At 42.1% G+C, this 25,917-nt stretch overlaps 1 pseudogene across 1 annotated transcript; it reads left to right on the top strand.

Annotated features, from left to right (window-relative positions):
• The first annotated feature begins 1,530 nt into the window (after positions 1 to 1,530).
• On the top strand, positions 1,531 to 19,296 carry LOC309629341 (isopentenyl-diphosphate Delta-isomerase 1 pseudogene; annotated as a pseudogene). The gene is made up of 2 exons (XR_014249515.1): positions 1,531 to 3,317; positions 3,627 to 19,296. The product of XR_014249515.1 is annotated as an isopentenyl-diphosphate Delta-isomerase 1 pseudogene (transcript).
• The last annotated feature ends 6,621 nt before the right edge of the window (positions 19,297 to 25,917 follow it).

The raw sequence follows: 25,917 nt of genomic DNA, 5'->3' as shown, positions 1-25,917 counted from the left end.
CATTTATTTAACAAACACAATGTAGTATGTTTTATTTGCCTGGTTCTATTCTAAGTGCTTCAAAGAAAAAATCAACACGTTGAAACAACTGTCTTTCATTTAAAAATAGAGGAAAAGAATTAATTTTTTAAAATCTCACTCCATATTTTTTTTGTAACTTTTAAGAGAAAAAACTAAATATTTCTTTCTGATTGGCTTTTATACAAAACTCAAGACCATAGGTACTTTCAACTAGGTTGACAGTGTCTCTTTGTAGTTGTCATTTCTTTACGGCATGCATGAAACACTGCCAACTTATCTATCAATCATCCTACAGATTTCAGGAAGTATATGAAACAATGGGGACCGCCCCCTTTACCATGCTGTGTGTCCGGTTAACCTGCCGGGCCCTGCAGGGCTTGGTGATGAATTGTGCCCGCAATTCAGTTGGGGAGCAGCGGGTGCCCCCGTGGCGAGGACACACAGAGGCTTAACTTCCCGTGTACAAGAGATCAACAGGTGGGATCTGGTGCCCGAGGAGTGGGCTCCTTGTCCATTTTCCATGGTGCTTCATGCCACAAACGCTGTCCACTTCCATCCCAAGAGGGCCTGTGAAGGTGTTAGGGGAAACACTGACTGAAACCGCCCACCCGGGCCAGGCAAAGACAGCAACAATTTGCATGAGTTATTTTACAACAGGAGATCCTGGTTAGGAACACAGAACTAACAAGCCACTACCAACCAGAAGAATCGGGAAAGGTCAAAAGGAGAGAGGAGACACCTGTCCACATGTCTTACCAGCCTCCCAGAATCCTCCTCGCTGGAATCCATCTTGGCTGAGCGGTTGTGCGCCCCACCGGAAAGGACCCTGAGTCAGAGTGATTGGCCAGAGACAACCCGAAACTAATCCCATCACCATGAAACCCAAGGCTGCAAGCCACGTGGCAGAACAGGTCTCCTGCGGTCCCTCACCCTGCTGCTCTCCGCCCGGGCGCCCCTTCCCAATAAAGTCTCTCGCTTTGTCAGCACGTGTGTCTCCTCGGACAATTCCTCTCTGAACGTTAGACAAGAGCCCACCCTCGGGCCCTGGAAGGGGTCCCCTTCCTGCAACAAAGGGAGGCCCCCTCCCACAGATCTGGTTTTGCCAGCACCTCCCATTAAAACTCAGATCTCTGAGGAAACCGCAGTGCCTGAGCCTGACTGTTCCAAAGGTGATCAAAGGGGCAGCAAGAAGCAAAATCGGCAGCATTTCCAGGCCAGGAACAACACCTGGACCCTGTTGTTAAAACCCCTTTGCTCCACTGATATTTTGCCCCAAGGGGCTCAGCTGAGGTATTTCAAGGGCAGGCAACCAAGTATATTAGAGTTTTCCCCCCTTTGATCTATCAAAGCACTGGGTTGAGAATGCCATTTTATATCCAGAAGCCTGTAAGCCTCTCCGTTCTGAAAACAGAAAATTGTTACCAAGAAATGATTTTGCAGAAAATCTTTTAAAAATCTAGTAAAAAATATATATATTCTGTTCTTTCTTTTTTTTTTTTTTTTTATTCTGTTCTTTCTTATTCGAAGGAATCTTTCTTATTCTCTTGGAACCACTCTCTTGGAAGTTGCTCATATTTAATGGAAAGCAAATAAATTAATGGACTGGAATTAAGGTGTCAGGAAATCCGTGAATGGACCTGAGTGCATCACTTAACCCGCTGTCCTTCACTTTCTCTGATAGACAATGAGAGCTACCTTTACTTGCAACGTTAATAGTCCTACTTGTTTTATGTCTCATGGGAGGAAGGTCTTGAAATCCCAGCCCAGCTTTCTCTTGAAATGGAGTCTCAACTCTCCTATCTGTAAATGCCAGTGGCCCAGCACCTCTGTTCTGCTTTAGAATGAAATCGAGTGACAGTATATTTAGAATGAAATGGACGGTAACACAGTAAATTTTAAGGACCTTGGACTGAAAACCCAGAAGGAGGTAAGAAAAGGCATAATGTGAAAACAGGAGCTTGAACTATGGCTGGGGGGTGTAGAATACTGAGGGTTTTTTTGTTTTGTTTTGTTTTGTTGTTTTGCCAGTTTCACCTGTCCTTGCAGATTTCCTGATCACGGGTTGTTAGATTGTATGTGTTGGAGTTGGAAGGAGTCTGAGGGGTTTTTAACTTTAGGGATTCCCGTGGAGGGGCTGCGGAATGTGTGAAACCTCAACTTTGACATGTAAAATTTTGTTGTATGTGGGTGTGTTGATTTTAAGATATGCCCACAAATTCTTTGATAATTCTCCCCTCAAACAGTGAAAGTTAACTACTCTCCCCTTCCTTGTAGGCTGTATTCAGAGACTTCCAGAAAAACAGTCATAAAGGCGCTTCATACAGGCCCTCCTTGACATCTCTCTGTTCGCCTGGGGGAAGCCAGCCGCCATGTTGTTCAGACAGCGCAGCCCTCACCAGACACAAGAGTGACACAACCTCAGAAGGGGCTCCTCCAAACCCAGTCAGGCCTGTGGACCAGGGCTTCTCAGCTTCAACACTATTGACATTTGGGGATCATTTCTGTGTGGAGAGCTCTCTTGTGTGCTATGCGAGGTTTAACAACATCTCTGACCTCCACTCACTAGATGCCAATAGCACACACAACACGCTCTTAGTGATAATCAAAGATGTCTCCAGACATTGCCAAATGTCCCCGGGGGGCAAAGTCACCCCCAGGTGAGAGCCACTGTGTTAGATGATTGCAGCTCTGGTCGACCTCTCGACTTTAACCTCATGAGCCAGAATCACCCAGCTAAGCTGCTTCTGAATCCCTGACCCACAGAAGCTGTGAGATAATAAGCCACTAAGTTCTTGGGAGTGATTTATAATGCAGCTGTACATAATCAGTTCAATGGACATGTGAATTTTCAGAGGAAAACAAAGGTCCTTACCTTTCTTCAGGTTCTCGGAGGCACCTGACCATAAAAGGTTTAAGAACCCCGGATCTAGCCCAGCCTCCTAACCTAGGTAGAAATCCTTTCCACAACATCCTTGAGTGTTGGTCAAACCAACACTACTTGAATACTTCCAGTATTCCTACCTCATAAGCTCACTCAGTTCATTTTTTTAAACATTGACTTGTACTGAGCCAAAATCTGCTACCTGAGCTTCCGCCTATGTGGCTGGTGGCCTGCGTTTTTTCAGATTTCCTTCCCAGCTCCTCAGTCCCTATCAAAACTTAGCTTGTCTATGCCCTGCCTCTTTTCTTTTTTTTTTTTTAAGACCCCTGTTAACTAGTGAACTATTTCTTGCTGCGCTGAAAGTATCAGCTCCAGTGTATATTACGTGTAGCACTTCTGGAAATAAGAATGCCAGGCAAGGGGGCTTCCCTGGTGGCGCAGTGGTTGAGAATCTGCCTGCCAATGCAGGGGACACGGGTTCGGGCCCTGGTCTGGGAGGATCCCACATGCCGCGGAGCAACTGGGCCCATGAGCCACAATTACTGAGCCTGCGCGTCTGGAGCCTGTGCTCCACAACAAGAGAGGCCGCGATAGTGAGAGGCCCGTGCACCACGATGAAGAGTGGCCCCTGCTTGCCGCAACTGGAGAAAGCCCTCGCACAGAAACGAAGACCCAACACAGCCATAAATAAATAAATAAATAAAATTAAAAAAAAGAATGCCAGGCAAATCAGTTCTAAGAGTGGTCCCTGCTGGTGGAAGTCCCCGCTTGTGTTTAGGGCATTAGCAACTGTGAATTGCTGGTCCTTTCTCTCCAAATTCCCTGACATCATGGACTTTCTTCAGCCATAGTTTCCTCCTGTCAGCCAATCGCCTTGGTCTGCAGCGATGTTTATGGTTTCCTTCATCAAGTCAGAGGACTCCCACCAATCCTTTCTCACCTGTTGGTCCTCCTTTCCTGGACTGCTGCCTTGAAGGCCCCTTTAGTCCTTACTGAAATCCAATATGACACTTTTCCTTTGCTACTTTGAAACGGGTCCAGCCCTGTTACTTCTAAAGCCAGCCATTGTGGGTCAGGATTACTTGCCAGAAACAAAATTGATGCAAAAAGAAAGGCCACAGAGGAATGACATCACCCTTTGCAGAACTCACCCAACCAAAGAGAATGCAGAGATACTCACTGCTGAGAGCTTGTGCTACAGGAGGCTCGTGCTCATAGGCTCAGGGTGCACAGCACAGTCTGCTCTCATTGGCTAAAAATGCACGCACGGTACTCTCAGAACAGAGGAAAGTTATGTGAAGAATTGTGCTGGCTTTTTTTTTTTTTTTTTAAGAAAAATGTTTCTAAAGACAAATAACCTCATAATGAATTACTGCCATGCAAGATGGCCTTATATTAGGGTGTGCACCTATAGTCACTCTCCTACTTAGAAAATAAACCAGGGCTCCCCTGGTGGCGCAGTGGTTAAGAATCCGCCTGCCAATGCAGGGGACACAGGTTAGAGCCCTGGTCCGGGAAGATCCCACGTGCCGCGGAGCAACTAAGCCCGTGCGCCACAACTACTGAGCCTGTGCTCTAGAGCCCGCGAGCCACAACTACTGAAGCCCGCGTGCCTAGAGCCCGTGCTCCGCAACAAGAGAAGCCACCACAATGAGAAGCCCGTGCACCTCAACGAAGAGTAGCCCCGCTCGCCGCAACTAGAGAAAGCCCGCATGCAGCAACGAAGACCCAACACAGCCAAAAATAAATAAAATAAAAATTTTAAAAATTAAAGAAAATAGACCAAATTAAAAGCATGCGTCTCCTGAAAAGCCATAAAAATGTAATCTAATGATAGAACTTTTAGATGCCTTCTACCTTGTTTGGCCACTCCTTATAAACTTGATAAACTATCAAAAGCAGTTGGTATATTTACTTGTGTGTTTCACTCTTCTAGTCTGAGGTCCTGGCAGGTAGGACCTAAGTCTGGTTTATCTTTGGCTTCTTCAGTCCTCCATGTGCAGTTAATGAGTTTGTACACTGCACAAGGATGCCCAGCTAAGTGGGTAATGGAGGGCTGAAATCCAGCCTGCTCTTCCTGAATCAAGCTCCATGCCTTGTGGGGTTGTATCCACCCAGAGGAGGTATACTTTCCTATTTTATTTGATATATAACTTTTTCTCATTCTTCAACAGTGCCCTTTGATTTCTCATCTCCTGATCATTGTGGGAGCCCAATAAATGTTTGTTGAAAGAAGAAATAAATCAATGAAAGAATGAATGGACATACTTTGCTTTCAAAGGAGGTGAATGGGCAAGGCAGACACTATTTTTTGCCAGCCCAACAATCATTCCCCTCCTTCCTGGCCCATTTTTTTTTTCTGATATCTACTTCTCCCCAACTCTCCCCACTTAGCTCAGGGTAAATCCTGAGGAGTCTAAGCCAGTGGTCCTCAATCTTGGCTACACATTAGTACCACCTCGGAAGATGTTTAAAAATCCCTATGCCAAGGATACAGCCCAGAACAATTAAAGTGGACAGTGAGGGGCTGGGCATCAGGGATCAGTGATTTTTAAAGCTCCCCAGGGTATTCCACATACACGTGGCACCTGGCTGATAACTGACACCACTGGTCTAAGCCAACTACGGGGGTCCCGTTCCCCTTGCTGGCACATCAAGGAAGGAGCATGTGACCCAATTCGGGGCAATGAGGCATAAGAAGAAGTCTGCCAAGAGCTTTTGGAAAAGACGTCCTCACTGTTAAGAAGTAGAAGAGGGGGCTCCTCCCCCTGGGCACTCTGATGTCTGGATGCCTAGATGTGATGTAATCATCAGTCCCCACGAGAAGAGCCCTCTCGAGTACAAGGTGATATGCTGAGGAAGGCAGAGCAAGGAGAGAGAAGGGCCCCAGGCCCTGCTAACCTCGCCAAACTGCACACCCACCAGCCTGAGGCTGCCCCTCCTCCAGGAGTCTCACTGCCTGAGACAATACCATTTCTTTATTGTTTAAAGCCATTCGAGTGAGGCTGTTACAAAGATCATAACTGATACAGTTAAGAATTCTCAATATATAAAGGACTCAATACATAAAGGACTTTGAAAAGATTTTCCTCATTGGAGGGAAAGCTTAGTGTGTGTGTGTGTGTGTGTGTGTGTGTGTGTGTGTGTGTGTGTTTCCCCTAAAGGAACAGCAACATCTAAGGAACCAACGAAACAGAACAGGAAGGCAGAGGAAGAAAGGCGAATAAAAACCAAGAGCTAAATGTAGACAAAACCCATATACATCGTTCGGTAGGAGATTATGCTTTGGAAGAGGAATTAGAATGATACAGGAAGAAATTAAGAGGAGGTGCTGAATAACTTTGAGAACTTAAAAATGCTGATGATTAACAGAGAGGTAATATGGTTTGCTGAACACAGAGGCCCAGGGGAAGGACTAGAATTAAAGAGCTAAGGTAGTAGGAGAAAGAACCTGTTCTAGGACCGGGGCTGGAGGCAGTGAATGCAAAAAGAGTTATTAAATACCCACTCCATGTTTGCTCATGGAGGTGACACAATAAATCCAAGAACACTTGCAACCAAAGTACAAGGTTTGCTCTCAAAAAAAACAATTGAGAGCACTCTATTGGGTGCGCATAAGATGCATACAGTGAATACTGGCTGAATAAATTAGGGACTATATATGATCAAGAAGCAAATTGTTAGGTCAGGGCTATTGTGTCTTTGGAGCACAGAGAAAGGAAAATGAACAGAGTGGCTGGAGTGATTCTGGAAGGGACCGTGGAAATATAGGATTTGGATCTTGAAATTTACAGAGAATTTATTTGGGCATAGAAAATGCGGAGGGATTTAATGACATTGTGGTGGGTCATTAAATTCTCAGTCATAGATGCCTGGCAGTTGCTGCAGTCTAAATAATTCCTATTATTATGATCCAGAGACAAGCACATTATCGACGCAGTAGCATTTGATGGGTGACTAATTGTTTTTCATTTGAAAAATAAGAAGTATTTCATTCAAACAGAAAAAAAAATGTATGAAAAAGCTTGAGAGTGACTAATACAATCTCTGTGCCACTCTTTTCAAAGTTAGCAGTTCTTATATTTTTTAATTAGTAACAGGCACCACGCAGAAGCTTAGCTGAAAGAGAGCCTTTCTGAAGCTAGGTGCTCCTGTCGCTGAGAAATTGAAGCTGTCATAGTCGCTCAGTGATGAAGAGCATAAGCTGCCTAACTGCCACTTGCTAGCAATGTGATCCTGGAAAGTTTTGTAAACTCTTGGTACATAAGCAAAATGATGATAATAATGGTGCTTCTCTCAGTAGGTTGTGAGAATTACCTGAGAAAAATTCAGGTAGTGTTAACCAGTGACTGGTATGTAGTGGGTATTCTTAAATGGTAACTACTAGTTATTATATAAATGCAAATTAACAATTATCACAAGCATGCAAAATAGTCTAAGGCCTAAAATCAGGTAAGCCAGAAAAAAGAACAAAGTAATAACCAATAATTATCAAATAATAACCAAATAACCAAAGTTACCTACTATTGACATTTCCGTATATTTCTTTCCTGTCTTTTTTCTATATAAAAATTTTTAATAATATTATTTAATACATTTGAGACATCATCCATACCAAGTTAGCTTTACTTTATTTATTTATTTATTATTTTATTTATTTATTTATTTTTGGCCGTGCCAAGCGGCATGTGGGATCTTATTTCCCCAACCAGGGATCTGCCCGCTGCAGAGGAAGCACAGAGTCTTAATCACTGGGACCACCAAGGAAGTCCCCATAGACAATGTTTGAGTTGTAACCCTACTGTATATACAATTTTGCATCCTACTTTTCTGGGAGGAATTTCTTAAAATCCACCACCTTCAAATCAACCTACAATATATTTTGAAGTCTGTTCACGTAGTCTTCTGAGCTCTTTTTTTTTTTTATAACGCTTTTGGATTGACAGAAATGCCCACATTGTTGGGGACTCTGAAGTGTCAATCTGCCTCAGGCAATGATGCTCTTCACCCTGTTCTATGATTCTTGAGAGTAGTGGCCACCGTCTGATTCAACTTTGCACTCTCAGCTCTAAGCAAATAAGTGCCCGACATCAAGGCAGGACTGAGGACACTCTGGCTGAATGAATGAATGAGTAAATGAGTTAACAAGGATATAGGTTACTTGAAGCTTATTTAAGACTAAGAGACCATTTTAAGTTCAGCCAGTTTTATTCTGAATTGGATATTCTCTCTCCCTCTTTCCCTCGTACTCCCTCTCTCTTTCTCTCTCTCTCTCTCTCTCTCTCTCTCTCGCTTTCTCACTCTCCAGATGCTATGCACATGTGGCAAAACAGAATCATTTCTAGATTATGACACTCATTTTTACACGACCTTGGCTCTTTTCCCAAAAATTGACATTTGGTGTGGCACACAGATACACGCTAGAGATCAGAAGCCCTGACCTGACATCCTGGGCCAGCACTTATGAGCCGTGCCGTTTCACACCTCTTTCCTTAGGCTGGAGTGAACTTCCCACTTGCACTGACTGGGTAAATTATCCTTTAAAACTCAGCCCAAGCATCATCCTCTCTGGGAGCCTTTCCTGACCCCAAATACACCCCCAACCCTGCACTACACCCATTGTCTCCTACGTTTATCACGTTCTGCCTAACTCCCTCACTAGATTGAAAACCTCTAGCAGGCAGGGACTGAGTTATTCTCAGTGCCTTGTAATTAGCAGATGCTCAGTAAATGCTCCGTGAGTGAAAATGGATGTGATTTGGGGCAAGTTACTAAACCTTTCACTTTTATCTATAAAGTGGTGATAATAGTAAGATGATGGATGTAAGTGTATTTAATGTAAAATGTAAATTGGCTTAATGTAAAATAGAAAAATCAAGAGCTTCTGTGACAATGTACCAGCATCATCTGGATCCAAAATTACTATCTTTCCCTCAGTAGTATTTATTCAGGGGGCAAGAGTGTCAGGTGATTATCTAAAACATATGAGACCATAGAGGAGTCCTGTACACTGAATAACACAATCAGCCACCATTTATAGCAGGTTTAAGCCCAGTGCTGTGTGAGATGCCTTAAGTTTCTTAATTTTCCACTTTCATTACAATCCAATAAGGTGGGTTAAATTGTAACCATCATTTAGCATGAGGAAATGAGGTGCATGGAGGTAAAGTCACTTGTCCAAGGTGGTAGTAGTAGGCTGTTGTATTGATGGCTCCCAGTGAAACATGCCTCCCAGTATGTACGCCCTTTATCTTGCATCTGACTTGACCCATGGCTTGCTTTAACAAATAGAATACTGCAAAAGTGATGCTGGACCAGTTCTGGACCTGAGCCTGAAGAGACCGGTAGCTTCTGCTTCTGTGTTCTTGGAAGCCCTGAGGCACCGTGTAAGAAACCTGGCTAGTCTCCTGGAGAGGCTGGCTGAGAAGGCTACCTGAAGGAGGAGAGGCCCTAAGCCTGCATGGAGAATGAGAGAAGGGTTCTCATAATTTGATAATCAAATGTATTACAAAATAATACATAATTTACTTAATTCTACTACGAATGTCCACTTAAAAGCTTCAGTTCTGAATTACAAAGGAACCCAGATGGAAGATCATCATTTTACTATATTGATAAACTGAGACTGTCCAGCTTACCTGCTGATTTGAAAGCAGGTGTATCTACCTTGGGCACAGTGAATAATGGATATGGTCAGTATTTATTCAAGGATGACTGTGATTACCCAAAAGCAAAATAGAGATCTAACACATTTTGTAAAAGGTGGTCTCAAAGAAAACAAAGTATGTTTCCTTGAGTTGTCCACTTTGTATGATTCACTAACTGAGTGTTTAGAAAACATAAGTACTAAAGAGCCAAAGGAAGGAAGGTTAACATCTGCAAGGCATGTTAAGTAGATGAAATGTTTAAAATTGTAATTATTGAGGAAGATTTCTGTTTCCAGCCATGACAGAGTAACAGATACCATACATGCTCTCTTGCTGTAAGGAAACTGGGAAAAACAAACTAAACAAATGTTCTTAGACATTGCGCAACACAAAACTGTGATCCTTGAGAAGGGAAAGGAATGAAATGAGTACAAGGATCATGTAGGCTTTCTGCCTGGGGATATTTCCCAGACTGTTGTCGTGGAAGAAGAGAGTTTCATTGAGCTGAAGGACGGATTGGTTTCAGGAGGCTATGATGGCTGGAATTTGCAAGGCAGAGTAACAGAGAGAAAGGAGCCCAGAGAAAGAGCCCAATAAATCTGCACAGGATCCCTTTGAATCTCGTGTGGGAGACTAAGCTGTGTATATCTAACATGAAATTCTACAAAGTCAGGCAAAAAATAACCATGAGGAAATGTAAGTTGGACAATTACCAGAGCTCACACTCAGCTGAGAGATGCTTGAGTTCTGTCTTAGTCTGTTCATGCTGCTATAACAAAATGTCATAGATTTGGTGGCTTATAAACAACAGAAATTTGTTTTTCACAGTGCTAGAAGATGGGAAGTCCAAGGTCAATGTGCCAGCAGATTCAGTATCTGGTGAGAGCCTGCTTCCTGGTTCACAGATGGCTGAATTCTCTCTATATCCTCACATGGTAGAAGGGGCAGGAGAGCTCTCTAGGGTCTCTTTTACAAGGGCACCAATCCCATTCATGAGAGCTCCACCCTCATGAGCATATCACCCCCCAAAGGCCCCACCTCCAAATACTATCACACTGGGGATTCAGTTTCAACATTTGAATTTGGGGGAGAAGCAAACATTCAGTTTATGTCAACTTCCAACCAATCAGAGTGAAAAGTATTGATTAAACACCTGAGATATTTAATAGAGATCCCCAAAAGGTCACACCTTAAGAGTAGAGCTAGGACTTCCCTGGTGGTGCAGTGGTTAAGAATCCGCCTGCCAATGCAGAGGACATGGGTTCGATCCCTGGTCTAGGAGGATCCCACATGCTGCGGAACAACTAAGCCTGTGCGCCACAATTACTGAGCCTGAGCTCTAGAGCCTGCAAGCCACAACTACTGAGCCCAAACACCATAACTACTGAAGCCCACTCACACTAGAGCCTGCAGGCTGCAACTACTGAGCCCATGAGCCACAGCTACTGAAGCCTGTGCACACTAGGGCTTGTGTGCTGCAACTACTGAAGCCCGCATGCCTAGAGCCCGTGCTCCACAAGAGAAGCCACCACAATGAGACGCCCGTGCACTGCAACAAAGAGTAGTCCCCACTCACCGCTACTAGAGAAAGCCCACACGCAGCAATGAAGACCCAATGCAGCCAAAAATAAATAAATAAAATTAAAAAAAAAAAAAGAGTAGAGCTAAAATAGCCCTAGAGCAGTGATTCTCACCCAGGAGTAATTTTGCTCCCCAGTGGACGTTTCACAATATCTGGAGAAAACTTTTGTTGTCATGACTAGGAAGTTTCTACTGGTATCTGGAAGGTAGAGGCCAGGGATGCTACTAAACATCCTACAATACACAGGGCAGTCCCATAACAAAGAATTATTTAATCCAAAATGTCAAAATTACCAAGGTTGAAAAACCCTGCCCTAAAGTAAAGATTTCTCTAGAGCCACCCTAATGGAGCTTAAAAATAAGACTTGAAAGGATCAGACGAACCCACAAGTTATATAACTGCTTATTGAAACAAAATTCAGCATTTTTTAAAGGAAAACAAAAACCCATACATTCAACAATATAATATTTACAATGACCGGCATCCAATAAAAATTACTGGACATGCAAAGAGACAAGAATATGTGACTCATAATCCCTGGAGAAAAATCAGTCAGTAGAAATAGACCCACAAATGACAGAGGCAAATGAATTAAACAAGGACATTTAAAAAGCTATTACAAATATGTGTAAAGATTTAATGAAAAACAGAGACATAATGCAGAGAAAAATGGGAAACATAAAAAGCAACCAAACTGAATTTCTAGAGCTCAAAAATGCAATGTCTGCTGAAGAAAATATCAGTTCACTTGAAGACACTACCCAATAAAACTATCCAAATTAAAACACAGAGAGAGAAATAACTGAAAACATGAACAGAAACTTAGTGGCCTCTGTCCCAATATCACACAGTCTAATATATGTATAATTGGAGTCTGAGGTGGAGGGCAGGAAACATAAAATATTTTTAAAAATAGTAGCCAAAACTTTTCCAAATTTGGTAAACCATAAACCCAGAGATCCAAAAGGCTCAATGAACCTGAAGCAGGAAAAACACAAACAAACAACATGCCAAAGGACATTATAATCAAATTGCTGAAAACTAGTGATAAAGATCTTAAAAGCAGACAAGAAGAAAAAAGACATGTTACATATAGGGGAACAAACAGTTTTTATCAGCAACAAAGCAAGCTAGAAAAAAAAGAATGCCATCTTGTATAACTGATTCACTTTGTTATAAAGCAGAAACTAACACACCATTGTAAAGCAATTATACTCCAATAAAGATGTTAAAAAAAAAAAAAAAGAATGCCGTCTTGAAAGTGCTAAATGAAAAATACTTCCCAGTCTAATGAAATAAAGATATTTTCAGATAAGCAAAAGCTGAGAGGGTCATTTCCAGCAGAACTGCATTATTAAGAAATGTTTTCAAAAGAGTGCCTCAGGGTGAAGGAAAATGATACCAAATAGAAAAATCAGAGCTGCACAAAGAAATTAAGAGCTGCTGGGCTTCCCTGGTGGTGCAGTGGTTAAGAATCCGTCTGCCAATGCAGGGGTCACAGGTTCAATCCCTGGTCCAGGAAGATCCCACATGCAGTGAAGCAACTAAGCCCATGCGCCACAACTACTGAGCCTGCGCTCTAGAGCCCGTGAGCCACAACTACTGAGCCCGTGAGCCACAACTACTGAAGCCCATGTGACTAGAGCCCGTGCTCCGCAACAAGAGAAGCCACCACAATGAGAAGCCCGTGCATCACAAGAAAGAGTAGCTCCCCGCTCACTGCAACCAGAGAAAAGCCTGCGTGTCAATGAAGACCCAACACAGCCAAAAAATAAAATAAATAAATTTTTAAAAAAAGAGTGGCTGAAATGGTAAATACATGGATAAATACAAAATACTTTTTAAACTCTTTAAAAGACAATTGATTATTTAAAGAAAAATCAACATATATTTTGGGCTTTAAAAGATATACAGAAATAAAATGTATTACAGCAGTAGGATAAAGGTTGTAGGGGAAAGTGGAGGTATACTATTAAAAGTTACTATATGTAAAGTAGGCTATCAATATTTAAAGATATGAGGTAAATTAAAGTTTCATATTATAAATCCTAGCGTGAAGTTTTTTAGAAAAGAAGAAAAAGAAATAAAAAAGAGGTATAGCTAATAAGTCAATAGAGAAGAAAAAAATGGAACCCTAAAAATAATCAAAAGAAGGCAACAGAAAAAGAAAACAAAAACAAAGAATAAGTGACGAAAAAGAACTAGCAAGTGGCAGACTAAAATTCAACCGTACTGATAATTACATTAATACAAATAATCTAAACATTTCAACTAAAGGCAGACTGATTAAAAGAGCAAGACCAAGGACTTCCCTGGTGGCACAGTGGTTAAGAATCCACCTGCCAATGCAGGGGACATGGGTTCGATCCCTGGTCTGGGAATATTCCACATTCCACGGAGCAAATAAGCCCATGTGCCACAACTACTGAGCCCGCACTCTAGAGCCCACGAGCCACAACTACTGAAGCCTGCATGCCTAGAGCCCGTGCTCCACAACAAGAGAAGCCACCACAGTGAGAAGCCCGCCCACTGCAACAAGGAGTAGCCCCCGCTTGATGCAACTAGGGAAAGCCCGCATGCAGCAGCGAAGACCCAAAGCAGCCAAAAATACATTTTAAAATTAATTAATTAATTAATTAATTAAAAAAATAATAAAATGAAAGAGCAAGAGCAAACTGTACACTGTCTAAAGAAATGTACTTTGACACAGATTAAGAATAAATGAATGAAAAAATACAAACACTAATCATAAGCAATCTAAATTAATATCAGATAAAGTAAACTCCAGAATAAGGAGTACTACCAGAGATTTTTTTTAAATTTTCATAATGACAAAAAGGACGATTCATCAAGAAGAATCCTAAGTATGTGTATACTTAGTAAATGAGGTTCAAAATGCAGGAAACCAAAAATTACACAACTGAAATGAGAAATAAACAAATCCACAATTACAGTTGCACATTTCAACAATTCTCTCTCAGCAACTGATAGATTAAGTAGAGAGAAAATCAACAGGCACAGATTTGAACATTATCAGTCAACTTGACCTAACTGTTATTTATAGAACACTCCACCTAACAATTGCAAAATATACATTCTGCTCAAGTGCAAATGTAACATTCACCAAGATAGTCCATATCCTGGGCGTAAAACAAGTCTCACATGAAACAATATAGAGTATGTTCTTTGACCCCAAAAGAAGCAGAACGGCAACAACAGCAAATCAAAAAAATGACAATACCCTCACCTTCCAGGGTAAATCTCATCCAATTAGATGCTCATGTGGCCTTTTCTATCTCACCTCAGTTCAGGCAACCTCACTAGTTTGAAGCATTTCCGTAGTTTAGATCACCAGGTAGAACTAACCATTCTATCTCTTTTGCCTGCACTGTGTTTGGTGTGAATGTTTGTATATAAGTATGAATATGTACCATGCAATAAATATAATGTTGATATTTTATGTACAGAAACACATATGGAATCCTTATTCCATAGTCAACCTCATCTAATCCTTTTATTTTTGATAAAGCACTGACTCTAAAATGAAATTAAGAAAATACTGTAGAGCTTCCCTGGTGGTGCAATGGTTAAGAATCCGCCTACCAATGCAGGGGACACGGGTTTGAGCCCTGGTCCAGGAAGTTGCTCCGGTCACAGAGCAACTAAGCCCATGCACTGCAACTACTGAGGCTGTGTGCTAGAGCCCATGAGCCACAACTACTTAGCCCACGAGCCACAACTACTGAAGCTCACATGCCTAGAGCCCATGCTCCGCAACAGGAGAAGCCACTGCAATGAGAAACCCGTGCACTGCAACGAAGAGTATCCCCTGCTCGCCACAACTAGAGAAAGCCCCCACGCAGCCAAAAAGAAAATAAATAAAAATAAATAATTTTTAAAAATAAAATAAAATACGGTAAACTATAATGGAATATAATCTGCAAAAATACTGAGTCACTGTGCTGTACTCCTAAAACTAACACAGTACTGTAAATCAACTATACCTCTGTAAAAAAAAAAAAAACAAAATTAGCTAGAAAAAAATGACAATACCAAGTGCTGACAAGGATACAGAGCAATTGGAACCCTCATACATTGCTGGTAGGAACATCAAATGGCATAATCACTTTGGAAAATTATTTGGCAGGTTCTTATAAAGTTAAATGCACACCTATCAGACACTCTACTCCTAGGTATTTACCCAAGAGAAATGAAAACACATGACCACAAAAAAGACTTGAACAGACATATTTATGGCAGCTTTATTCATAATACTCCAAAACTGGAAACAATCCAAATGTGTATCTATATGCAAATAGATAAGCAAACTGTGGTATATCCATACAATGGAATACTACTCAGCAATAAAAAGGAGCAAATTACCAATACATGCAACAACATGGATGAATTTCAGAAACATTATTGCTGAGCTAAATAATCTGGGCTCCCAAAAGTATTCATATATTTATATTTATATATCTATTATATATATACATATCTTTTTATATAAAATTCTAGAACAGGTAAAACAACTATATAGTGACAGAAAGCAGATCAGTGGTTGCCTAGCATTGGAAGGGGTGGGATTGACTGCAAAGGAGTATGAGGGAACTTTTTAATGATGAAAATGTTGTGTATCTTGGGAATTCCCTGGCGGTGCAGTGGTTAGGGCTCCACGCTTCTACTGCAGGGGGCATGGGTTCAATCCCTGGTCGGGGAACTAAGATCCTGCATGTGAGCAGCACAGCTGAAAAAAAAAAGAAAATGTTGTGCATCTTAACTTTGATGATGTATACACAGGTGTCAAAACTCAAACTATACACTTAAAATGGGTACATATTATTATATATAAACTTTACTTCAATAAAGTTGATTTAAAAAGAAAAAAATTGTCAAGATGTTATATATTTAAGATGTGCATTTTAGTAAATGTATGTCATGCTTCAATTTTTAAAAAAAAATCTAAAAATTTGTTGTGGTGCAAATTATTCACAGACATAAAAATAAAGGCCAACATTCACCCATCAAATAAATTAAGCTGTTCTCATTTTCCTTCTTTGCCTCTCATCCTTCGCTCATATGCAGTTTAGTTTAACTACAGCATAGAAATACAGGATAGTGAGGCATTGGGTTGCGAAGAACCCCAGGGCGGGAGTGCAGCCAGGCCTCAGAAGCAAAGCAGTGGAAAGTGGCCTGGGAACACTGCTGGTGTTCAATCCCTCTCTTCTCTCTGAGCCTCCTGTGAGTCCACCACTTTCTTTTCTCTGTGGACAGGCTTTTTCTAGCCACAAGACAGAAAACATAGACAGAGAAAAGGACAAATTTGTGCTCTACTGTGTAACCATTTGGAAAGTGACTAAGTCCACTCTTATGGATCCCATTCAGCAATCCCTACAGGAGAGAATCACTGATTCAGTTTCCCATCCTTGAACCAATCACCTGCGGCAAAGTGCGAGAAAGAAAATCTTGGGTAGGAGTTACCTTTGAGCCAATCAACAGTGACCTGCAGGTCCTGGAGGAGCAAGGATATTCAGGACAGAACAGACATGTGCTAACAATGCCTGAAATAAATATTGACAATTTTGATGAGCAACAGTTTTCATTTCTGGCAGCGATGTATGTTCTTATCCATGAAAATTACAACAAAATTGGACCTAGAACCAAAATGAATTGTGACTTGAATGAAAACATTGAGAAAAGACTATTGCATTGAGCCTTAAGTGTCATCGTCTTCAACACAGAAAATAAGCTACTGCTACAGCAGAGGTCAGATGCTAAAATTTCCTTTCCAGGTTGTTTTACCAACACTTGTAGTTATCCATTAAGTCATAAAGGAGAACTTGAAGAAAATGATGCAATTGGACTAAGAAGGGCAGCACAGAGGTCTTTAAAAGCTGAATTAACAATTCCCATGGCACAGATTTCCCCAGAACACGATAATTTTTTAATGCAAATTCACTACAAGGCTCAATCTGATGATATTTGGGGTGAAATTGGGTACATTTTGTTTGTGAGGAAGAATGTAGCTTTGGATTCCTATCCCTGTGGGATTAAGAGCTATTGTTATGTGTCCAAGGAAGAACTAGAGGACTCTTGAGAAAAGGAGCCAATGGTGTAATCAAGATAACTTCGTGGTTTAAAATGATCACACAGACTTTTCTCCTTACATGTTGAGGTAATTTTTTTGAATCAGTTTGTTGAACTGACATGGACATGAAAGTGTGGCTGAATGATTTTACAAGTACTGAAAAACCGGTCTCTATTAAACTTAGATTAAAAAGAATCAAATCTGAGACTTGACATCCTTAAGATCTTTCAGATCTTTGATGGTGGCACAATCTTCACCATCCTCTCCCCCAGGATTTGATTTTGGTTTTGATTTCATATCCTGTGGGGGGAAACAGAGGGTAGTTTCAGAGGCTCCACTTACCCTTTTAACCTTCCCCACTACAGTAGCTCTTCTTATCCCACAGGCCGAGGACCCAATGAGGGGGATCCTCTAACTGCCAAGTTCTACTCTCAGGGACTGAGGAAATGATCACCAAGTGAGTCCACAGACCCACTGGACTTACTGGAAGCCAGGACTCCGTTTATGACTTCCTGCCTCTACCCCATATACCCCAACTTTAAAGGAGGTTGATGATGACTTCAGGCCTATGACTATCAAACTCAGATATGTGTTCGATAGTCCTTGAAACATCTGGGTTTCCTTTCCTCAGTGTACAGTCACCTGAATATATAGGTCCCTTTGAGGAACAACTAGGAATCATTGCAGTGTACACTTGCCACACTGCTCCAGGGCGCTCCCTCCTAGGGACCTGGCCAGCTCTTCAATCAATGAGTTCCAGATCTGAAATTTGGCTCAGGTCTGGGAAATGAGCAAGGCATCAAGGCTTTTCATTAGGGTGACTGCCCTCCCGCTCCTACTCCTCCAATCTTGTCTTGATCGTAGATATTAATTACCTGCTTTGTTGGCTACCCATCTATTTTGCCCCTAGAGACACCATGTCCTATTAATTATTTCCATTTCCACATGTCCCTGTGGGTCAGCTCCCCTTGGCTGTCCCTTCAACCTTGCCAGTTTTTATGGCAAATGCAGCCCCCTGCTCTCCCATGATTAAGCACTGCCATCTGGCCTCTGTTATTTTCAATAGGCCATGCATCATTCCCATCACTCCTGAGTGGGAAACTTATGCTTTGTCAGAGAGAAGATTCTGCAGTGTCTTCCTGCATGGGAGGAGTGCTAGCTCTTAAAGGAGGGCTGGGCACCTCTGCAACTCTGAGGGCTCCGGAGAGTCTGCAGAGCCGGATCCTAAGGGGCATGCCCCTAAAAGTCTCCTTTCCATGTGTCACTGTCAAAGGACCTCAGGTTTTCTCAGCTAGGACTCTAACCTTGGCGTAACAAACCTGCCTTGGCTGAGAGATTAAATGTCTCTGGAGCTCAAGCTATTAAGTCCTGCTCTTACCCCTTAGCTGTGTTCACGCTTCAAGGAGGTGATAAAGGCCTCCTTATAAGCTACCAAAGAGGCCCTCTGGCTCTCCACTTAGTGTTTAGGTGTTTGATAACTCTTTTTTTTTTTCATTATTCCTATACAGGACATCAGTGCAGTTTAGTAATAACCAGCCAACTCCACTGTCCTCATAAGCACTATTTTCCCCTTTTCTTTCAATGCCTGAATCATGGCACCAGCAAAGGTGTGTTCCCCTGCCCCGGGATATTTGCCAGGACACCACAGGTGGAATCTTCAGTCACCACGTGGCAGGCATTATGCTCCACCTTCCACTTGGCTTGGGATAGTCCCTGCCAGCCGGGTGATGAGTTATCCAGTTCAAAATCCATTGTACCACCTGCTTTTCCAGACCATTTCCTAATACCTACTGTTCCAGTTCAGGCTCTCTGAGAAGTAGATGCCAGGATAGAATCAGATATGCAGAAGATTTATTTGGGGAAACACTTTTGAAAGATATAGCAGAGAGGGATCATGAGGATGTGGGGAGAGCCTCAGACCAGATTGCAGGTCTGACACTTATAAAAGAGAAGGGAAAGGAAGGGAAGGCAAGGGAAGGGAAGGCAAGGGAAGGGAAGGCAAGGGAAGGCAAGGGAAGGCAAGGGAAGGCAAGGGAAGGCAAGGGAAGGCAAGGGAAGGCAAGGGAAGGGAAGGGAAGGGAAGGGAAGGGAAGGGAAGGGAAGGGAAGGGAAAGGAAGGGAAGGGAAGGAAGGCAAGGGAAGGGAAGGGAAGGAGCATCTCATAGGAGGAGCTTCCAACTGCACTGCAGCTCTGAGGATATCTTGGCCAGGCCAGTGGGGAGGCTGGGCTAATTATGCTTTAAACACCTTACATGTTTGATTGCTGAAAGGACTCACAGGACTCCAGCGGTTTATACTCATAGTTTTTTGTTTGTGTGTTTTTAGACTTTATTTTTTTAGAACAATTTTAGTAGCGAAATTGAATGGGAGGGAAGGAGGTTTCTTATATACTCGCATCCCACGGCATGGCTTCCCCTTTTATCAACATCCCCCACCAGAGTGGTACATTTGTTACAGCTGATGAACCCACATGGATACATCGTTATCACCCGAAGTCCACAGTTTACATTAGGCTTCACTCTTAGCACAGAACAGTGTTTCTGTTTGTTTGTTTGTTTTACAGGCAAAGGATACAGTACAGTAACAGCAGGAGAAGTTATGTAAGAAAGGGGGCTGGAGATCTCAGGCACAGGCTTCTTTGTCCTCCCACTGCTGGATCGCACAGGATATGCTTTGTCTCCAGGTCTCAAACCACCATTGGCTTGTGTACCAAGGAGTCCAAAATTGACTGCTTGTGGGAATCTATTGGAGTGAGCTGATAGTGTGGGCATATTCTAGCTCCACTACCAGACCTAATCATTGATATCCCTGAGGCTCCACCAAAGAAACAACTATTAATTAATGCTGACAAGCTGGTATATCCTGCACCCCAAACACGGACCAATGGCCACAGAACATCCTTTATTGTGTTCAACAGTGTTGCCGAGGGTCACGTGCGGCAGGCAGCTCTGTTCGTAAGCATGCAGCCAATGCAGACCATGCCATGCAGGAGCCCCAGAGCCAAGATTGTGCATTATGGGAGGCCCATGTTGAAGACAAATGGCCTGGCTCTGGCAGCTCTGCCATGCTCAGTTATTGGCTAGGAGCAGCAGCCTGGGGAGAGCATGGCATCAGCACAGATGCTGAGCACATCTTAGGGGGCAGCGGCTGGGGCCGTCAACCAACGGCCTGGACATCTGTGAGGCATCTACCTCCATAGCTAGCAAAACCCACTTCAGGAAAAGTTTCTCAAAGCTCCCCCTGACTCTTGCGTGACCCCCGTTTATTTCCCAGGTTTTTCCTCTTGCCATATCTTACTCTCCAGCCATCCTGAACTACTTAAAGTTCCTGGAATAAAAGTCATTTACGTTCTCACCTCTGGGCCTTTGTACATGACCCTCTGAGAATAATACTACTACTTTCTTCTTCCACTTCCTTTCCCTAACTTCTACTCATTCTTCAGGTCTCAGTTCAGAGACCATTTCCCTGAGAAAACTTTCCTGCTCCCCGCCCCTCCCTACTCTATGCTCTTACAGCATCCTGTCCTCAACCTCAAGGTAGCACTCATCATGCTACTGTAATCTCCTAAAGAATCTGTCTTCCATTAGACCATACAATCTGTAAGGGTAGGCACTATGTCACATTGAATGTTGCCTAATGCATGCCACACAGTAGGTGCTTAATAAATATTTGCTGATCAACTGCTGGATAATTTCACCCTATTGAATTGCTTAGAATCTGGGGGTTAAGAGGAGAAAGCAAAATCAGTGATTATCCAGTTCAATGTTTTCTTACATCCCATGGGCACATACATGTCCTGAAGGGGCAGTCTTTCCGGGTTGGAATCCATAAATCCACTGCATGAAGCCATCTTTCTGGTTGGGGAGCTCTGATGACAAGGCACTCCTTCTTGAGTAGTCTGATCTCATGTGCTCCTTAGCTGATGTCCCCCAATTCATTTAGAAAATTCTGGACAATGACTGAGTGTGTTCATTTGTGTGGGGAATATGTCTTTCTACTTTCCCTCCCGTGGGATGATCTATTACAACTTTTTCATAGTTTGTTACTAAAGATACCTGGTGAAAGAGGTTGCTCTTATTCCTTCAAGGAAGTGATGGTTTTCCTTAGGCTTGGCTCCATTTTGCTGACTGAAAAACAGAGACCTCCCTAAATAACCTGGGATACACCACTAAACTTTGCTGAGCATAATGTCTTTAGAAGTAGTTTCTCAGAAATACAACTAACAACACTTAGTTCCTTCTTGGTACAATTTAGGGAAACAAGATGTAGGAAAGAGTGGCAGGGAGCTGGTGTTTATGTGCTGGGATGTGGGCCAGGTGTTTTACATAAGTGATCTCATTTAATTCGCACTACAGCCCTGGAAACAGGCTTAATAATCCCTTCCTCTGTTGTTGTTGGTGTTGTTTTTTAACCAAATGATACTTTCACCTGGGTCTGAGGAGAAACTGGTGTTTGATGACCCTCCTAAGTTTCATTCTAAAAAACAGGATCTGTCATGAATTCAATCTGCACCTTCCTGTAGCCACTTGGGTCCAACAGGAAAAGCAGTTTCTTTCCAGCATAGTTTGCAGAATAGTAAGTAGAATGTTTGGCAGAAAAGACAAAGTGGAAAGGAAAGCAGTTTGATATCGGTCTTTTGTTTGCAGCTATCATTTAAAATTGCCCAGCACAAGACGGGAATAAAGACGCAGACCTACTAGAGAATGGACTTGAGGACACGGGCAGGGGGAAGGGTAAGCTGGGACAAAGTGAGAGAGTGGCATGGACATATATACACTACCAAATGTAAAATAGATAGCTAGTAGGAAGCAGCTGCATAGCACGGGGACATCAGCTCGGTGCTTTGTGACCACCTAGAGGGGTGGGATAGGGAGGGTCGGAGGGAGACGCAAGAGGGAAGAGATATGGGGATATATGTATATGTATAGCTGATTCACTTTGTTATAAAGCAGAAACTAACACACCATTGTAAAGCAATTATACTCCAATAAAGATGTTTTAAAAAAAAAGATAAATTCATTTTTAAAAAAATTAAATAAATAAATAAATAAATAAATAAAAATAAAATTGCCCAGCAGAGTGCAGTTGATTTTGCATCTTCATTAAGTGACTAAGAAAAGGATTCTACAAAAAGTGACTACCAAAGATTTTAGATTGAGACAAAACCCAAAAAGTCTAAAAGTAAGATTTTTCACATAACAGCTTTATTGAGATATAATTCACATACCATAAAATTCATCCGTTTAAAACGTAAAATTCAGTGGGTTGTAGTACATGCACAGAGGTGTGCAGCTATCACTGCAATCAATCAATTTTAGAACACTTTCCTCCCTCCAAAAAGAAACACTGTATCTTTAGCAGTTACTCCCAATTCTCCCCCCACCTCCCACTCCAGCCCTAGGCCGCCATTAACCTATTGTACTTTCTGTCTCTATGGATCTGCCTGTTCTGGACAGTTTACATAAATGGAATCATATAATATGTTGTCTTTTGTGTCTGGCTTCTTTCACTTAGCATAATGTTTAGAAGGTTCATCTAGTCGTAGCATGTATTAGTACTTCATTTCTTTTTATGGCTGAATAATATTCCATTATTATTATTATTATTATATTATATACCAATTTTTTCAACAACCACTTTTATTATGAAAGTAACAAAAATCTTACCGTAGAAAAATAATAACTATAGATATAAAGAAAAAAAAATCACCCATAATCCTACCACCCAGAGACAGCCACCACTGTATATCTTTTGTTCTGGATTTTAGTCTATGCATATATATTTGTAAATGAGAACACATTGTGAGTCCTGTTTGTGCAACATGTACTTTTTTTTTTTGGCTGCACTGTGGGCGAGGCTTGCGTGACCTTAGTTCCCCCACCAGGGATCGAACCCGGGCCCTCGGCAGTGAAAGCGCAGAGTCCTAACCACTGGACTGCCAGGACTGTATTTTTTTTATTGTGGTAAAGTATACATAATGTAAAATTAGCCATTTTAACTCTTTTTAAGTGTACAGTTCAGTAGCATTATGTACATTCACACTGCTATGCAAACATTACCACCATCCATCTCAGAACTTTATCTTTCCAAAAGAAACTCCATACCCACTAAACAGTAACTCCCCATTTCCCCTTCTCCCAATCCCTGGCAACCACCGTTCTCCTTTCTGTCTCTATGAATTTGACTATCCTAGGTACTTCATGTAAGTGGAATCATACAATATTTGTCTTTTTGTGACTGGCTTATTTTACTTAGCATGATGTCTTCAAAGTTAATCCATATTGTGCATATGTTAAAATTTCCTTCTTTTTTAAGGCTGAGGAATAATATCCCATTGTATGTATATACCACATTTTGTTTATCCATTCACCATTGATGGACACCTGGGTTGCTTCCACCTCTTGACTATTGTGAATAATGCGTCTATGAATATGATTGTACAAGTATTTCTTCAGGACCCTGCTTTCAATTCTTTTGGCTATATACTCACTCAGAAGTGGAATTGCTAGATCATATGGTTATGCTGTTTAATTTTTTTGAAGAACTGCCATACTATTTCCATAGTGGCTGCACCATTTTACATTCCTACCAGCTATACACAAAGATTCCAATTTCTCCACAACCTTGTCAACACTTGTTGTTATCTGTCTTGTTGATTATAGCCACCCCAGTGGGTGTGAAATGGTATCTCATTGTGGTTTTGATTTGTATTTCCCTAATGACTAAAGATGTTGAGCATCTTTTCATGTGCTTATTGGCTTTTATATCTTCTTTGGATCCTTTGCCCATTTTTGAATTGGGTTGTCTTTTTACTATCAAGTTGTAAGATTTCTTTATATATTGTGGCTACAAGTCCCTTATTAGGTATACAATGTGCAAATATTTTCTCCCATTCTGAAGGTTGTCTTTTTGCTTTCTTGATAGTGTCCTTTGAAGCACACAAGTTAACACAGAAATAACTCAATATTTGATAAATGGGCCATGGGACTGGAAATGACCAAACAAATCCCTAAAATGTGGCTATGTTTATTTCTCTTATGATTTATTTTCACGACTTTAGTGACCTTGTCGAAATTTTAGTTTTTTTCTTTAAGCAAACAATGACACTTATACAATCTTGTCATTTTAAATTGGAATACACAATTCGAGGAAATTTAACAACCTTGTGATGGATGTGTTATCCTAACATCACAGAGGGAAAAACTGAGGCTCTGAGAGTGGGCCGGATTCCTGATTCTATCACCCGGTCAATGTTGTCCTTGAACAAGTTACCAGATTGTTGGGAGGATCAAGTAAGCCAAAGATTATAAAAATCTCTCTCATAAATATCCAATAAAGACCCTCACTGAAAATAATAAAGTGCCTTGTTTGCAGTCACACAGCTAATAAGTGGTAGATCTGAGGCTGGGATACAGCTTCAGGCTTCAGAGTGTGAGAAGACTCATTTAGGGTCCTTCTTTAAAATGCAGATTATCAGAGAAATAGCCTAAAAATATTTGTTTAAACAGCAGACCTGCTGTTGTGTGTGTGTGAAAACTGCCTTAAGATAAAACTTGGTTTGCCATCATTTTTTTTTGTTTTTTTGTTTTTTTGGCTGAGTTGGGTCTTCGTTGCTTCGCGCGGGCCTTCTCTAGTTGCAGCGAGCAGGGGCTACTCTTCGCTGCGGTGCGTGGACTTCTCATTGTGGTGGCCTCTCCTGCTGTAGAGCACCAGCTCTAGGCATGCGGGCTCAGTAGTTGTGGCACGTGGGCTCAGTAGTTGTGGCTCACGGGCTCTAGAGCGCAGGCTCAGTAGTTGTGGCGCACGGGCCTAGCTGCTCCGTGGCATGTGGGATCCTCCCGGACCAGGGCCCGAACCCGTGTCCCCTGCATTGGCAGGTGGACTCCCAACCACTGCGCCACCAGGGAAGCCCTGCCATCAGTTTTTTTCATCTTCACATAAGATAGATCAGAATGTGATTAGAAGGCACAGGAGGGGTTAAGTTACCTATGAAGGATTACTTTGTAAAATTTAATTTTTCATCCCCCTCCCCTTCACACCCTGCTTCACCTCCTACCTCAGCAAGTGGCGGTACCCAATTACCCAAGGCACGAAGTTAGCATCCAGTGATACTTCCCATTCCAAAGTGGTGGTGGCAATAGCTAACATTTGAGCCAAAATGTGTTCTAGGAACTATTACAAGGTCCTTATGTTTACCAAGGCATTTATGCTCAAAACAACCCTGTTATTATCTGCATTTTCCACATGAGAAACTGAGGCACAGAGAATTAATAAACAAACTTGCCTGAGATTATACAACTAGCAGCCAGAATCCCAGCCAAGCCTTGGGGATCCAGAGTCCATCCTCTGAAACTCTAGGGTGGCTGGTACAGATATCTCCTCTCCTTTGCCTGCCTGCCCCAACAAGCTTCCTCCTGACTGGTTTCCAGAACTCTCATTTTGTCACACGCCAATTCGTTTCCCACATTTGTGGGAAACAACACAAATGGAAACATGCCAGCCCTATACTTTAAAACCCCACCATCCATTGCTCCAGTGCTCTTAGCAAGTTCAGCTCCTTAGCCTGGGCCGGCCTGTGTGTTCTGCTGTCCTCATCTGTCTACCACCTTTTAACTTTCTAGTTCCTGGAATTCACCCGTGTTGTACTCTCATTGCTTAACTATCCCCCCGCCCGCCCCCCACCCCCCACCCTTACATC

This window comes from Balaenoptera borealis (genome assembly GCF_965194805.1).
Source record: "Balaenoptera borealis genome assembly, chromosome: 1".
In the NCBI taxonomy this organism is placed as follows: Eukaryota; Metazoa; Chordata; class Mammalia; order Artiodactyla; family Balaenopteridae; genus Balaenoptera; species Balaenoptera borealis.
This window is presented reverse-complemented; position numbering and strand designations above follow the sequence as displayed.